Source organism: Callionymus lyra, chromosome 16 (genome assembly GCF_982586985.1).
Source record: "Callionymus lyra chromosome 16, fCalLyr1.hap1.1, whole genome shotgun sequence".
Taxonomy (NCBI): Eukaryota; Metazoa; Chordata; class Actinopteri; order Syngnathiformes; family Callionymidae; genus Callionymus; species Callionymus lyra.
The window spans coordinates 3,264,879-3,280,044 of record NC_141833.1 but is presented as its reverse complement, the minus strand read 5'-3'; positions in this window follow the sequence as shown (position 1 = coordinate 3,280,044).

Sequence of the window (15,166 nt, the reverse complement as noted above, 5' to 3'; positions counted from 1 at the left end):
CAGTGTCGAACAAGAGACATGTCTTTATCAAATACAACACCCAGGTTTCTCAGGCTCACTTTGACAGACTGACCTAAGTCACCCAAGTACTGACTCAACCCTTCCAGTTCTTATCATCAGGAGCAATCACCAGAGTTTCAGTTTTCTCCACATTTAGCTGTAGAGTGTTTTCACTCAGCCATTGTTTGATTTCTAGCAAACAATTGACTAAGCTGTTCAGCTTCTGGGGCTCAGTTGGATCAAAAGAGCAGTAGAGCTGGATGTCATCAGCAAAAATGTGATAAGAAACATCTGGAAATTTCTGAATGATTTAACCGAGGGGAATCAAGTACAGCAAAAACAATAAAGGACCCAGAACAGAACCTTGAGGGACTCCACACAACAGATCTGCTGATTCAGACCTCATTTGATTGGCAGATACACTAAAACTGCGCCCAGAAAGGTAAGATGAGAACTATTCTAACACAGACCCAGACAGTCCCACTTCATCCCTTAGTCTTCTCAGCAGGATCTGGTGATCAACTGTGTCAAAGGCTGAGGACAGATCCAAGAGAACCAGAACAGTGAATTGACCCGAGTCTGCCGACATCATGATGTCACTGGACACTTTCAATAAAGCTGTCTCCGTAGAGTGATGTTTACGGAAGGCAGACTGAAACTTCTCATGAATGTCGCTCTGATCCAGGAACAAAGACAGCTGCTCAGACACCAGAAATAGAAATAGGCCTGAAATTACTGAGGTCAGTTGGGTCTAAGCCTGTTTTTTTGAGCAGAAAGATTTTCTCTTTGATCAATTTAATTTTGTCAATGAAAAATCTCAACAATGCATTGCTGTCAGCTTCACAGAAGACAGGCTTGATTTGAGGAGCAGGAGACACGAGATAATTAATCGTCAGTAGTAGATAAACTTATCACCTGAACTAAATACTAATATACATTGTTTAATCATAACATTAGTTAGATTTAATTTCTTTGCAGGGGTGATCTAGTTAAGGTTCGTCTCAGAGGTTTTCCCAGTTTCCCATATCGCATTCATGTGACAGCAGCCGTGGTGACGGTCCTCGACAAGTGTCGATGATGTTGGCCATGGCAGTCGTGGCACCAAACAAGCAGATGGATGAGTCTGTCGGCTTCTCTCTGGTGTAAACAACTTTTATTGCCCGAGACTATTTCTGTTTTTGGAAATGTCCAGCGGCCTGCTGTGCCTCTGCCAATGACCGCTGCACCTCCTCTACCAAGCGTCTGCTGCCATGAGTTCTGGGAAGCTTTGAGGAAGAAAAAGTTCAGTCCTCATCGTGGCAGCTTCTCTGTTATGAAAGTTTACTTTATAAGGAACTTTATTCTGTTGCAGTTGTTGATCATTGTCATTTGTATTATATTTAAAACCACTATTAAATAGGTTTGGTTGTTTTTTTCTCAAAATTGTGGAAGACATCCATTTAAAAATGTTGCAATAATGCAATTTTACAGTAAAATAGTGACTGGAGATTATCATAGGTCAGAGGATGTGAGACATCAAAATTAGGTGAGAATCAAATGTCATGAGATTCAATACAAAACAAGATAAGAAATACATTCATGTAATCTCTAGGGCTCCTTAATAAAAAGACCACTCTTAAAGAAAACAGAGAAAATAATATAAACTTGATTTAATCATTTGATTAGCATTTCTATGACTTTTCAAAATATTTGATTTGTAAATATTGGATATATAATTTGTATTCCAAAGGAAAATGATATGATGGATGAGTTCTTAAACTCATGTCCAATTCCTTTTATTAAATATATTCATGAAAATCTTTGCAGTAGAAGAGTCAAAACCCTATTTTATTTTATCTTTTTTTTTTTTACCACCCATTACTCTTCTAAAGCCACCATGTTTAAAAAAGGTAACAGATTTACCAGAGACATTATGATCATAGTGAGGGTCAAATGCAGATGTTTGGAATTGAAGCAGGTTATTCTGACCGTGTTAATTAATGGTGTCATGAATCCCTCTTTTATGCTTCGATAATTGCATGCTGTGTCACTCTGACATGGGTTTTAGACACGGCTGACTAAAAAACGTTTTCACATAGCGACCAGAAACCTAGACAGCCATCTTTAATATAGGCCATGTTCCAAACGTGGCATTGCGCCTTGACAATCTTTATAAGGTTATTGTTGTTGGTTATTGGTGGATTGAAGGCATTTACAGATTGGGAGCTTCATGACATGGCTACCTGTGCATCAGATCATGTCGGCAATCTGTGTTCTCACGAACATATAATTAATGACCAAATCCTGTCACAGATGGCGTTCCATGTCGAATACAAAAAAATCAACCAACCATCCATCTACTGCTTTGTATTCAACACTGACCATATTATCCGTAACTGACAGTCAGTTATCAAAGCTGGCAGAAGTAAAAACACAATCTACCAGTTGCCTTTAAAAAGCAAGAATATGTTTAGGTAAAAACATAAATTGAATGTATAGATGAAAAGCATTTCACACATTTTTTTTCCTTATTAAAAGCCTCATTTTCAGCCTATTGAGCATCCACTGTGATGAAGATGGTACACGGAATAATAAGGGCATCTTATTTTATTTCCTCTGAAAGTTTATGTAGTCTGGTTTGCACCGATACCGATTATTTACGCTGCCGTCTCCAACGCATCCACATCATTGACCCTCCAAAACTATTATCTCTTATTTCTTCCTATCTGCTTCCTGCTGAAACACCTTTTACTGGCTGTAGACCTATTTAGAATTGTACGTTATGTCAATGTTTTTATTATTATAAATAACAACAAAAACACAGCGTTACACAGAAGCTTCACCATGCCAATGATAAATAATTTAAATCCAATTTGATTAGATTACCTCACATTTTATTGTCTCATATGTGTTTTTTTGGAGACATTTGAAATAAGAAAAACATAGTTCTGATGAAAAGTAGTGATATTAGATTAAGATTGAAACATATGTTCATCATTCCCTGCAGTAATCCCTTAACTGTTCTTGTTGAGCTGACAATCAGCAGATGTAGTTTGATGAAAAAGCTACAAGAAAAGAGGATTTCATTTTCTATGCTGTCAACCGACTTCCATTTAATGTTTGAGCCAACCTTCCACGGCCCATTTTATTCGCTCTACTTGCCAGTAAATTAAAGTGTGTGGAAATGAGAAACTGATCGGTGACATAACACACAGGTCAAATGTCATAAACAATACACAGTGAGTGAAAAATCAACTGAACAAATAATCCTTGTCTTTTTGATGGAGGATGGGAGATTTACATTACAGAAAATATACTACTGACACACAATATAACACTGCTTAAACAAACCTACAGTTATAAGAATAATGTCCAATTAAAGCAGTGTTTATTTATTTTAGTGATTTTATTATGTGCTGGGTTGTATCAGGTAATGTTTTCTGTTTTCTTGTTTGTTTTTAATTTCTAAACAGAGCAGGGGATGTGTGCAGCAGCAGCTGTTAGAAGCCATACAACTAAAGACCATCCCTTCAAAACCCTTCTTAGCTGTTGGAAATAGGCTGTTGAAGCTTCATAAACCATTGTGCTGATTTTCAGATTTTTTTAATTTGCTTTGATACATTATTTTAATGAAACTCACTATATTTCTCAAGCCAATCACCTACTTCAAATGTTAACACTCTTTAATGAAGCTTCATCAACGCATCACTAATGAATATTTTAAGTTTTAATTTAGTTTATTTGTAGTTTTTTTTTAAATAATCAGAGCAGTGCAATTGTTTACCTGGCAATTACGTGTAATAGAGTGGCTGGTGGACATTTAAAATAGTTTGATTATTCATCATTTTTTATTGAAGTGATATAACCTGAACCAGCATTAGTAATTTAATAAATTTGAAAATGAAAAATATCATTTAATTGGGATTTCAGACCCTTTTCATCCATCCGTTATTTACCTCACTTTTTCCCATTACTTCAATATGGGATTTCAATAGTTTTTGTAAATTACATCTCATTACATCTGTAGGTGTGTTTTCCTGATATTTATGTACTTTATTCCTGATATTATTCGACTAATATGTCTTTCAAAACCTCTCAACGACATTGCTTGAAAATGATCATGTAGAGTACTGGCCTCTCAGTGAAACCATATGTATTGCATATTAAGTTACATAGTTTCCAGTATTTCAGCCAGTTTCATTAACTGTAAGTGGACATAATTTAGTCCAATTTTGATGGACATAATTGCCTAAAAATCATCATGTAGACCTATATATATATATATATATACATATATAGATACTGACCTCCCTAAAGCTTTTATGGGTGAAGGAAATGTGATTAGTTAATATGAAAGGGAACAGAAAACCGCCATAAAAATTAAAACAAGTCAAATTTCCGTGACATTTAAAATACATGTATACAATAAGTTGTATCACAGTAAGATTTGCAAAATGTCAGCATCTTTTGTTAAATGTAAAGGGAGCAAAAAAAAAGTAAATATTTTTTCATAACAAAACAACACCAGGTTCAGTTAGTTGCATTGCCAATTGCCACTTTTAAATTGGATAAAACATTAAATATATACATTTATCTACAATTATATTGATCAAATAAATTAATTAATTAATGTAAAATAATTAAAATGTGATATTATTTATCAATAAAAATGACAGATAAGGGTTCTGAGACAGATGTGCGATTGTGTGTTTGTATGACGAGCCAGAACCATAAAGACAGAAAATGATTGCAAGCTCAGTAGAAATGAAGTCCTGAATCGCTGTCATCCACTTTAGGCTGCAAATCAGAAAGGGGAAACGGAGTGGAGGGGGTCTGAGGGCTGGGAAGGGAGTGCTGAAGAAAAGGACATCTGTAAAAGTAGAGAGAAAGAGAGGTAGTGTCAGAAGAGAGGAGCACATCCATCAAGGGATGCGACGAGCAGGTGCAGTGATGGCGGGGAGGGCAGGACCGAAGGCTCTGATCAAGAGAAAGATCTCCCTGTTTAATCTTCTCACTCGGGCGAGGCTTTGGCCCCGGCTTTATGACTCGTTCTGTGATCAGCACCAAACAGATTCATCTCTGCAGCGCATTTGCTGTCAACCTTAGCGTGGGCTGCAAAGTTGATTAGAGCCTTGAAGAGGCCACCGTCAGCAGCATGCTGGAGCACAACGGATCGGCTCACACTGCTGAAGTTATAACCCTTACAGTGACTGGCTAAGTGTGAGAACGGATGAAACCCATTTCTCGGGATCTTGAATCTGGTCATTGTTTTTAATCATAGATTATTGAGAAAAATAATCTCTAGATATGGTCTATATAAAGATAGACGGTGCCCATGGCTAGATAGAAAAACTCCAGCAACACGATCTGGTCCTAAAGTGAAAGTTTCTTGTCCTAACGTGAAAGTTCCTCGTCCTAAAATTAAAAGATATTGTCCGGATGTAAAGGTTTCTTGTCCTTACATAAAAAGATCTCGTCCTAGTGGAAAGTTTTTTGTCCTAACGCAAAAGTTTCTCGTCCTAAAGTAAACGTTTCTTGTCCTAACTTTGGTGTTTCTCATCCTAAAGTAAAGGTTTCTCGTCCTAAAGTGAAATAATATTGTACGGATGTAAACTTTTCTTGTCCTTACATAAAAAGATCTCGTCCTAGTGAAAAGTTTTTCGTCCTAAAGTGAACATTTCTTGTCCTAACGTTTGTGTTTCTCGTCCTAAAGTAAAGCTTTCTCAGCCTAACGTGAAAGTTTCTGAGTTTCTTGTCCTAACATGAAAGTTTCTCGCCCAAACGTGAAATAAGGTAAGGTAAGGTAAGGTAAGGTAAAACTTTATTGATCCCTCAGGAGGTCTCCTTCGGGAAATTGTTTTTTTCCAGCAGCCAGCAATTTTTCATAAACAATAAAAAATAATACATAAAAAATAAAATAAGAAAGGAAGAAGAAGATGACACAATCTAAGTATAAAGATAAAGACAAAGAACATAGAGTCAAAGAAAAACAAAGACAAAGGATACAAAGACTAACATGGAACAGAACATCCAGATACTTTCACTCCACTCCTGCCCCCAAACTCAGAATTGTACAACTTAATAGCCCGAGGGATGAATGAGTCCCTGAGTCTATTTGTCTTTCACCTGGGTAGGAGCATTCGTGCACTCATTCTGCTTCTCTGCTCACTGATGACAGTGCTGAGAGGATGACAGTCATCATCCATGATGGACAGTAGTTTGTTCAGTGATCTCCTCTCAGCAACTGTCACCAGTGAGTCCAGCTTCATTCCAACCACAGAGCCAGCCCTCCTGATCAACCTGTCCAACCTGTTGACACTTCTCTTGGACACATTTCCACCCCAACACACCACAGCATAGAACATGACACTGAAGCATGACACTTCAAATGAACTTGTTTGGATGTGAAAGTTTCTTGTCCTAACACTGAAGTTTCTCAGCCAAACCTGATAGTTTCTTGTCCTAATGTTGAATTATCTCATCCTTAACTAAAAGTCTCTCATCCTAACGTGGAAGTTTCTTGTCAAACTTTCAAGTAAAAATGATCTAATCCAAATGTGAAACATATATATATATATTTTTTCATGTCCTACTACTCTGAACTGATGAAGCTTCATGAGACAGTGTCATTTGAGATAATTTCCAATGCTTAGTAGATGGTTACATTAATAAATGATGGGAGATTTCATTCAAATAATTGCTCAAAGCCAAATATTATAAAGCAAGATTTGCCATCAATTAGTATTTGAAAGTGAGGACAATGCTCCATGAAGCTTCAAAGAGCTCTGCAAGTTGTGACAAATGCCATTAGGGTTCATTTGTCTAAAATTAGGAACGTCAAAATATTATTGTTTTCGGTGTCATGTTAAAATACTTTAAGTAACGTTAGCAGAATGACTAGGCTGTGTGGTCATTATTGATAGTCATATTTCCAGCAGATCATGGCATCATCCATTATGCCATGTGTTGACTTTCTTTATAAGTCTGTGTAGAGTCATGCAGTTGTTTATTTCTCTTGTAATTGCACACACAGTACGATAAGAAAATCCTTTGAACATTTTGTGGATCAAATTTCAGAGGATTAAGCTTTGCCGTTCATGGGAAAAAATGAATTTATTCCATAGAAAAATATTCAATCTAGAAAGGCCTTCCCTGTTTCTGACACATTTACCAATTATTCTTCATACTCAACCCAAGAGAAGTCAGTTTTCTAAACCAGAAATGAATCCTGATGTCTCTCTGAGCAACCAAAGTAGTTGGCAGACGTTAATAAGAATAATATATTTAACTTAACTAAACCATGAATTTTGCTTGTAAACAATGTGTAGTCATGCCTTTTGGTAAAAATCAACATCAGACATGTATCAAGTTATGCTTATTTTTCTTTTGCCATTCCAGCTTTGATGTTTTTTTTTAAATCAAATCATTACAATAGTGAACCTTAACAACCTCCATGTACATTCATTTTCATTTGATTTTAATCAAGCATAAATGTTTAAACTCTATTGAATATGTCAGAGTTCACCTTCAGATCTCTGCCCGCTGCCAAAAACAAAACAAATTGGCTTCACTAATGAATCACTTTTCTTCATAGCCTTAAAGCAGGTCTATTCAGTGAATTAATGAAACGAAAAAATCGAATAGCTCGAGGATCAAACTGGTTCTTGTCCATCACGCTTAACACAAGTAACCACATTCTGAGTTATTCTGTGTTATTAAGAGTTAACTTTGAAACATTAGAGCACAATCATTAACAATGTGTTTTAATTTTTTAGTAGTACTATATATTCTCAAATCAGTAGACTAAAGAACTGTAATTACCACTGATGGGTGGCATATCTCAGACAGTAATTGGGTTGTGTCATACTACTGGTTCAATCCTGTCTTCAGGCATGTTTGTACTATTGTGTCTTTGAGCAAACCGCTTCACGCTGATTCCTCCTGATGGTTGAGTTGGCACACTTCCCTTTACCATCAGTCTGAATGGTTCTCAGGGTTGATGATGCTTCATAAAGCGTTGGCTCAGTTTCAGAGCCCACTAGATGGCCCTCGTTGCGACTATACAACTATATCAATGAAATTTTCCATCATTTTTCAGCAACCGATTCATCCACTGAGCTCTGAAAATTTGGACACTGCTTCATGAAGCTTTACTGGCTTATTACAAGTGAATGGGTGACTTAGAGTAAAGCTTTTTCGTTGCCAAATACGCATAGAAAGTGATATAAACGGTAAATCCATTAAAAGTTTTACCGATGAAGATATAAAGTTACCAAATAAGAATTTCTTAAGATGTTTCTTGAAGGAGTCAGTAGATCCATCAAACACAGAGGGAGAGAAAGATCGTTACAAAGCTTAGGAGCAACAGCCTGAAAGGATTTCTCTCCTCTGGTCCTGAACCGTGTGCGAGGAACCATCAGTAGATTCAGATCCATAGACCTCAGAGCCCGAGCTGGGGTGTAAGGCTGGATCAGATCACTGATGTAAGGAGGAGCCTGACCATGAATAGCTCTGAAAGTAAGAACCAGAATTTTAAAATTGATGCTGAAAGAAACTGGCAGCGAAGAGTTGAGTTATTCTACTAGACTTAACTTTTGCTCAAATTGAAGTAAAAGTTCAAGAATTATCTCTGTAATAGCATTTACCTTTCCTACCAGAACACCCCACATGCTATAATCACATTTATTGCATCCATTTTTCTAAGTGCTTTTTTTTTTTTTGCTCGGTTATCAAGCTGAAAATTGCTTTTTTTATCTGTTTGCTTGCTGGTTTTAATACAACTCATATTTTGGTTGCATTGTGCAGCACAGGAATATATATGATGCCTCTTTTTGCGCAAAAGACTGTTAAAACCATGCTAAATGTAATTATTACTATTTTTATTTAACCAATCTTATCACTTGGATTCATGGAATGTTATTTCCAGAAATTTTTGGAGGGGTTCTGTGTCCTTTTAATACGTTTTTCACACCTTGGGCGAGGAGTCAGTGGTGATGAAATTTAATAAGCACTGTCCCTGAAACTCTCATTTCTGGCACATAATTACCTCTGGCCAGTCGAATATATTCTCACCCTTGCCAGGCTGAATTATTTAATTTAGACAGTACTTATTATTTTATTTTCCATTTTGAAGGGAATCATTTTCATTCTGCACCAGCTTAAGCATGAAAGTGTTTCATGTCCCTGATTTTGCCTGATCAATGAAAATGAGATAAGAAAAAGAAAAAAGAGAACGGTTGTTAATGTTGGGGTTAAATACCATCTGTAAAAAAGTAACTGTTTGATAATAGTTGTTATGAGACAAGACAGATTCCAGTTCGTCTTAGGCCTGAATTTAAGTCCGACCCACCATTTCACGCGGAAATTATTATTTAATTTTTTTCTATTTTTCCAGTGAAGAGTCAGTTTTTAAATTGTCAATTCATCCCATGTTGTGTATAATACATATACTTACTTGTTGTTTTAATACTAATGGTTAATTTGTCATATGAATTGAAGAATTATTAGCAAAAAGAGCAATGTCCAAAAATAATATCATTATTATATCTTTTTAAACCTAAAAAATAAAATAGGTGGAGAAGACTTGAATCGGACACACCCCAAGACCTCCTCACCAAAGCCTAAAACACTACCAAGAACAGAAAATAAGAAAACAAAGACTAAGAATGAGGTGGAACAATATATACCTGGAGTTAAACAACATTATCATTATATTGAAGTCATTCTGTCAATTAAAGAGAAACTACTGCATTGATTTGTGTCCCTCATAAATAGATCTTGGACCTCTATATACACATACTGATGACTACATGTCTGTGTGTACAAAACTCTCTTTTAATTGAAATATTTACATTAGAAAATGTGCTTCAGCCCCAACCACTGAAAATGCTTTGTTTTTCTAAAGATTAAATCTTGTTTACCATAACCACACCCACTCTGCTGTGATTGGTCAAGCATCAACGTTGTTAACATGGGAGTTAGTCAGGAAATTTGTTTTTTTTACATTAGTAACCCTTAAATCTTTGTGGAGTCTTGTTTGTGACATGTGAGTCATCAAACAGTATTTTTAGATTATACAGATACAGTTTAATACTGGTTAAATCAAAAAAAAATTTCCGGAGAACAATTTGAACATGTTTCTGTTCTGTCTGATCTGCAATGTAATTGATATTGTTTATCAGTTCCCTTGCTTTTAGGAAAAAAACATTACTTAATAAAGTGTCGGATTCATAACACCATTTGTGTTTCAGGACATCTGTGAACGCCTCAGCAGCCGAATAGCATGTGACCTTCGTCAGAAGGTGAGGCGCGTAATTCAAACAAGATTAGAAAAGAAGACAGCAGAACATTTTGGCGATGCAGCCTCATGATATCAGCTGTGTTGTGCTTCTGTGCCAAATGTTTTGATGGAGGTATTTGTGTTTAGTCAGCAGACCTTCAAAAAATTTGGTTTGAACGTGTCACTGTAGATGAGCAGGTTGTTGCTGAGCTCAGCAGCATTATAAAAATAAAAAAAATAAAAATATGGAGCGAAAAATACTGACTCAGTTTGTCACATTGTTGCCAATGAAAACTGTCTTTGGCCTAAAAAATGATGATGAAATATTGATTCATCATTCAGCACATTTTAAATATGAAAGATAAAGAATAAAATGGTATGAAATATCCAAATAGCATCTGCATGCTAGCAAGTAAAACTTTCAAAAAGTATTTTATGATAATCTTTTGGACCCAATAATTTATTTCTGAAATCAACTTGAAAGAGAAAGTATTCAGTTTGAAACATATGACCTTTTTCACATCAAACCTTTTTTAAAATAAAAAAACAACAATATTTTAACATAACAATTTTTGAGCGATCTCTTTTCACACCACTGTGACATTTTTATTAACTGGCCTCTCCTAATGTGTGTTGACACGATAAAGCGGAGACGGTGAAAGAGTGACATTATGGTTGAGAACACGCATCTAGACGAAAGTAGGCACCGCAGCTTTGGCAGCTGAGAATATCATTTGCTCCGAGCCAGAAACATCTGGCGGATGGAGGAAAAGGGCACCGGGAAAAGGCTAATCCCATATTTGAAATCATGATGGCTTACATGCAAAGATTTGTATCATTAAGGACACGATGCTGTGATGAATGCTGAGAAATATCCAACAGGAGATCAGAGAATCTAATTAGAACCAACAATCTAACATCTAACATATCAGTTTGACCTATAAAATATATATTTATGAAGCTATGATGTATAAACTAATTCAGCCATAGAAAACATTACAGTAGTGGTCCTCAACCTATTTATTATTCCTGCCTAAAAATTCTTTCATTGAGAAAAAGAAAAAGGTATTTTCTCCGAAATAACATTAGCATGTTACTCTTGACTAGTAAAAAATGAGTAAAACAAAAACTCTAGAAACAAAACGTATGTTTCAAAGTCATGATTTTATATACAGAATGCTAAAACACACAATAAAGCTGTAAAAGCCAGGAGACACACACATACAGAACACCATCGTCGGCATACAATCAAATACAATTAGATGCAAAGACACAAACATATTGTTGTCACCAGTCCAGAGCTTTTCTGATTCAGCGTTATGTGAAGATGTTTTTCTTATTTAATTTAATTACTTAATTGTATATTTTATGCAGGTCATGCTATTTATTTTTTATTTGTTATATCTGAACGTCGATTCATATTAAATGTTTAAAATGTTATGATTGACAGAAATACAACATCTCACATAGTTGTATTTACTTAAAACTACCATGTAATCAATAAATAATGTGTTGAGGTAGAAAGAGCAATGATGGGCTGATGATGAAGCAGTGTCTTTATTTTTGGAGCCCACTAGATGTCACCCTACTTGACGCATGGATCACTACAAATTTGTGCTGGAGTCAAAATAGGAATGCAAGTGATTTAGATGAGTAATAATTGAATTTCCTGAAGTTTTGGTATAATAAATAATAATAATTATAAGTGGTATACCTGGACGTACTTGAATTGCAGTTCATCCTGTTCATGTCATCAGCTAGTAAAGCTCAAGACGACAGCATACAGCATCTCACCTCAAGATTCCGGGTTTGAGACATGTCTAGTTCCATTTTACCCAATTGTTTTTAATATCTTATTGTTATGTAGAGAATTAAATATTGAGGTTTTAGCCCGTATTTTTTTTTTAAATCTTGTTATTGCACCTAATCAATTTTAAGGGATCAATAAAGTACTACCTTACCTTAATCACTGTGTTTTCATTGGGATTTTATGTGTCTTCATGTTTAAATTGTGTTTTTATGATTGGCTGTTGAATTTTATGTAAGGTGACCTTGAGTGCCAAGAAAGGCGGCTTGAAATAAATTGAATTATTATTATTTATTAATATAAGTCTTAATAAGAGACATTGTTTTGCAGGAACAATTAAACGTTGAAGCACAGGCTACCTCTAACTGACTTCTTCTAACTGGCTTGGTTTATATAGCTGGGTGAGCAAACCAAGCGCACCTTCACTGGAAACCACACCCAAAGTCCCTGTTTCAAAGTTTGTTCTGTATAAATATTCAGATTTTTATCAAGACACAATGTTATACCTCTCTTCTAGTTTTATGCTAGTAACATTAGGAGAGTAGATTCTTCAAAATACACTCTTTCGTGTCAATAATGTGAGAATATAAATGTCAGAAAACAAGAGTTGTTCAGTTATTCCTCAAAACAATGCCTCATGCCTTGGGCTCTGTAACAGATTTATATGAATACGTTATCACAACCTCAAAAGTAGAAAAATAAATAAATACTTGTTGATGGTGGAAAAAGAAAAATTTCAAATGAAGTGTCAGTTTGACATGTGACTGGCAGAGACTAAGATTAGATTTTCATTAACTATTATTGATAAAGGTACAATATATCCTCAGGACTGTCAGGTGTCAATCATCTTTACTCGTAGAGCTTTCTAGAAGTCACTCCATCCAATGTCAGATCCTCTCAGACAGATTTATGAATTGTTGAGTGCAGTCTCCTGCCTATCCCTGAAGAGTGTTCCTTTTAATGAAGTCCTCCAGTCCATTATTTTTAATTGCTACTTTTGCGAATGCTTTATGTTATTTTGCAGGGAAAGTTGTCTCTGTCTGAAAGCTTAAAAGGGGATTAAACCCATGATACTGCAATCGTGAATACTAATCCTGGCTAAATTGGATATTTTATCTGATTTTATGAACACTTTGTAGTAGATACCATTAAGCTAATCTTCTAATTGACAGAGAAAAAAAACAACACAAAAATATAATAATAACATTCTTTCCCTGTTTAAGTTTTGCTAAAGATTTTCCTCATGACCTCACTTCTTTGTTGATTTTTTGATGCAAGAGTGGAAGGACTATATCATCAAAAGCAACCCAGTGAAAATGTAACTGTATCGGTTTATTTTTTGTGACTTAATAGTCTAGAGGTCTTAAAGTAAAGGTGAATATGTTAAAAGTTGTTGCTCGCCTCTCATCTAGTGACAGTTAAGTCCCTAAGAAACACACAGCAAGGTCAAGGTCAACAAGGTCATATCATCCAATATTATGTTCATGAAAGTCCATCATCATGAAGATGCTCCATTTTGAAGTTATTACTTTTTAAAGATTTCACCCGTCAGAAATCTCGGCGAAGGAGAGGTTACTAAAGCAAAGTCCTATATGACGTATTAATGGTCTTCATTCCTCTTCTAGTCAGCTGCAATCACGTCCCGCTTCTGGGATTGATGAAGCGCGGTGACAAACTTCAATGCTCATCCAATCCCAGCAGAGTGAACGTGGTTGTGGTAAACAAGAGTTAATCTCCAGAAAAACTTAAAGTGTTAGTAGGTGTGTCTCAAGCACTTTTTATAATGTCAATATTTGAATGAAAGGAGAGTTTTGTACAAACAGACACATACTGAATAGAGGTACAATAGACGTCCAACTATTGTCTAACTATATCTATTTAAAAAACACTTTAGTTGCCCGTAAAAGCTAGCTTTTTTTTGGTCATTTTATTTGTCCTTGACTTGACCTCTGTCTTATCAAGTTCACTTATGAGACATTGAGGGCTATATAGAGGGCTCTTAAAATAAGGATAAGGCTTCATGAAGATTCAGAAGTGACGGGTCGCAAGCATCGCAAGCTTTTTAAGAGCCCATTAGATGGCACTGTTCTTATTATCTTACTAACTATTCAATTGAAACCTGCCAAAGTCTCTGTGATGATCCACTATCACTACCTTCCCTAAGACGCTATAACTCATTGATGCTTATGTATAACAAAAATCCCATCCACCTACTCAACAACATTTCAATTATTCGGTCTTTGTATAGTTGTGTAGTCGCCCTAAGATTGCTGAGGAAAAGTGGTGGGCTGATAAACAATTTTTAATGGTCTCAAATGTTACAAGTTTTTTAGCACACAATTGATTTGGAGGTTGTCTTTGGTGTTCTTCTTCTTCTATTTTTCCATCTAACCCTGTTCTCTGTATCCCCCTCCCTCACCAACCAACTTCATTTCCTCTTTCACTACATCCATAAAACTTCTCTGGAGGAACGTATCTTGTGTACCAAGAAAACTGGAATAGTTAAAATAAATAAAATAAAATATATATATACATGCACAACAGTCAAACAGAAATAAATTGCAAGCTTTTGCAAGGAAAAATAAACTACCAAAATCGGTTGAATTGTGTAGCTTTTAATTTAGATCTAATTCGACACATAACACAATTACCAGGAAGGGGAAAAAAACTAGTCACAATCAAAAACCTTGGAAAATCGTATAGGCATGACAAAAGTATTGCCACATGAGCTAGCACACAATAGGGACAGAGCCTAGTCAGTACATATTTTCTAGCTGCCTGTGGGGATCCATTCCTTCTACTTCAACATGCCTGGTTAGGATGAGCCAAGGTGACAGCTCCCTTCCACCTCTGAGTAGCGTCAGCACAGCTATCTTCTCACACATTGGATCCAAGGAGGAAAATGATTGCTGCCATGGTTGTATTGCTGCAGACACGAAGTTTCACAGGGCAAGACTGGATTTCTCTGCTTCATTAAGGCTCAACACACTTTTTGGACCCTTTGTTTGTGTCGTTTAAATGACTCCAACTTCCAGATAGTAATCAAAATAATCATCTTAGATGCAAAATAAAACGTGATGATTAAAAGTGAGACCTATGAT